The sequence below is a fragment of the Desmodus rotundus genome, chromosome 2, assembly GCF_022682495.2.
Source record: "Desmodus rotundus isolate HL8 chromosome 2, HLdesRot8A.1, whole genome shotgun sequence".
Lineage (NCBI taxonomy): Eukaryota > Metazoa > Chordata > Mammalia > Chiroptera > Phyllostomidae > Desmodus > Desmodus rotundus.
Genome location: NC_071388.1, coordinates 110,874,728 through 110,877,692, shown reverse-complemented (window position 1 = coordinate 110,877,692; position 2,965 = coordinate 110,874,728). Strand labels below are relative to the sequence as shown.

At 43.0% G+C, this 2,965-nt stretch overlaps 1 pseudogene; it reads left to right on the top strand.

The window, feature by feature from the left end:
* Positions 1 to 957: 957 nt before the first annotated feature.
* LOC112313040 (calponin-2 pseudogene) lies at positions 958 to 1,973 on the top strand (annotated as a pseudogene).
* The last annotated feature ends 992 nt before the right edge of the window (positions 1,974 to 2,965 follow it).

The following is a 2,965-nucleotide window of genomic DNA, read 5'->3' as shown; positions in this document are numbered from 1 at the left end:
AAGAACCCCTCACAGTGTTTTTACAAAACCTTTACAAAATTACATACACATAATCTCAATATATAATCCATTGGTATTGAGTTATAAGAGCTTTAATTTTTGAATCTGGGTATAAAATGGAAGATTATACCAAATATATTTATAACACAAGAGGGCATATGTTAAATGCTAGTTATCCTGTGTATTGCTATAGACAATATTGCCTTATTTACCTTGTGGTAGACCTTGCCCTCAAGACTGAATCTCATGGCTAATAAGATTCTATTGAAATAACAGGAAAAATAACTTCAATGATACATTCAAGTGTGTGAAATTAATAACAAAGTAAGACTCCATTAGCTGAGAGATTTCAATAGTTCTGAAGCAAGAGCAAGCCCCAGCTTAAGAATGTGTTGAACTATATTTGAGGAGGTAGCTGATTCATCCTGTCTAAAGGGAAAAAAAGTGCTGTGGGTTTTGGATCCTAGAATAATTACATCTCCTGGCAGTTTAAGGGAAGGTCTTTGCACACTCATCCACTAATGACTAATGCAAAGCTAGTCAGTCCATAAGCTCTATTATGTTCTGTCATATCCACAAATCAACATAGGACTCTTATTCCATCATTCTAAATATAAGTAGATATACATCTTCCAAATACGTATTTGAAAGGACTCATTAAAAATACAGTGCTGAAATTAAAACACACACACAAAGTTGTAATGGAGAGTAGAGAGAAATTTGAGGGACTATAAGCATTTAAAATGCATGATTATGTGAGAGTTTATTTATTATTTATTTATTATTTTTGTTCAAGTACACTTGTCTCCATTTTCCCACCACCACTTTCCCACACCTCCCACCCTCAATCCTACCCCCCTTTGACTTTGTCCTTGAGTCCTTTATACATGTTCCTCGACAACTTTTAGGGGATTGAAATAATCCTGTATGATACTATAATAGTGAACATTTGGCATTATGCATTTGTCAATACTTATTGAACTTCACAGCATAAGGAATGAAAGCTCTGTCAAAACATTAGCTGAACATAAGCAGAGAAACAGACTTAAGATCTGTCCCACCATTGCTGCCACCAGCATTAGCATCACACATTTTGACATGGGGCCCTCGTACAGGCTTTCAGCTGAGGTCAAGAACTGGCTCCTGTCCAAATATGACCCTCAGAAGGAGGTGGAACTCTGCAGTTGGATTGAGGAATTCATGGCTCTGTCTGTCCTGACTTCCAGAAGTGTCTGAAGGACAGAATTACCTGTGCACCTCATGAATAATCTGCAGCTGGGCTTGGTGCCCAAGATCAACCATTCCATGCAAAATTGGCAACAGCAAGACAATCTTCCCTACTTCATCCAGGCCATGCACAACTACTGCATGAACTTTGTGGACCTGCTCAAAGTAAATAACCTCTGAGAGTTGGAACATGACTCTGGTGCAAGTGTCTCTTCTGGCTTTGGCAGAGAAGGACCAGACAAAGAGCCTGCGAAGTGGCATGAACATCAGCATCAAGTACTCGGAGAAGTAGGAGCAGAACTTCGATGACACCAGGCAGGCCAGTGCATTATCGAGTTCCAGATGAGCCCCAGCAAGTGTGCCAGCCAATCAGGCAAGATGACATATTGCACAAGAAGGTACAACCCCCAGAAATATATCCTGCCACCCATGGACCACTCAACCATCAGCCCGCAAATGGGCAGCAACCAGTGTGCCAGCCAGATAGGCAAGATGGCTCCTGGGACTCAGACGCACATCTGTGACACCAAGAAGGGGACCAACAAGTGTGACAACTTCTCCACATCTCTGCAGATGAGCTACATGCAGGGCGTCAATCAGAGTGGCCAGGTCTTTGGCCTGGGTCAGCTGATATACAACTCCAATATTGACCACAAGGTTGAGTGGCCAGGGTAAGTAGGCAACTACTTAAGCCCAGGGAAGGCCTAAGAGTACCCCCTTACTACCAAGAGGAGGCAGGCTACTAAGGCCCACTTTTGGAGTGTGTCCCCACATCACAGCCCAATTTGAGATTTTTGTTTTTTTCCTGTGTTTCCGCATTGTTTTTCTGTGTTCAAGTGCCTCCAGTTGAGGGTCTAAGGCCAGATACAGATGCTGTGGTGTCACTGTTATGGCACATCCAGGTAACAAATTTACCAGCATGCTTTGGGCCAAGCTATGGGGGAATAAAGAAACCTGTACAGGTAGAGAAACTGACACCAAAAGGCTTCCAGTTGCTTCTGCCCTCTTCCCTTTTCTCTGCTGATCAACTTCTTTGATTTTTGTATTCAGAGAAGTTTCAGGTAGTCTTAACAAAGCATTTTTTTTTCTTCAGAAGGATAGGGTGGGGATGGTGGCCAGAATCTGGCAAGGAAGTCCCCTGAGAGAGGGCTAAGCTACAGTTTCCAGGACCCTCCCAAGAACCCAGTGAGGAAACTGAGGACTAAACAGAACAATGGAGTTCTGAGTAGTTGAGGCAATGTCAAACCCTCCTACCATACTTGTCACTTCTTCCCCACCAAGTCCTACACAGGGCCCACCCAAAAGGTCCCCCTGGATCCACCCAGGGGGATCACCCAGGGATCCAGTTCCACCTAGGATCCCTGGTACCAAGAAATAATGTGAAATACCAACTGTGGAACAAAGGCAATAAAAACCTCTTTTGGGGGAAAAGAAATGCACTACAAGCACATGCTATAAGAAATAGTCTTTGCAAAAAAAAGAAAAAGAAAGAAAAAAGGAAATGAGGCACAATATAAGAGAAGAGGAAAGAGATCAGGAATTTTATTCCAGCATGTGAATTTAATGAGGGAGAAAACAAAAGACAGAAAATTATTAATATTTAGTAAAATAATCCCTGTGTGGGACGAGACACAGCTCCTTTCCGACCTTCAGGAGTGCAGAGGGGCGGAGCCTGGCTCAGTGGACAGGTGGGACCAGGCTTGCTTGCTCCAGCCACTTCTGGCCGTGCACTACCTGC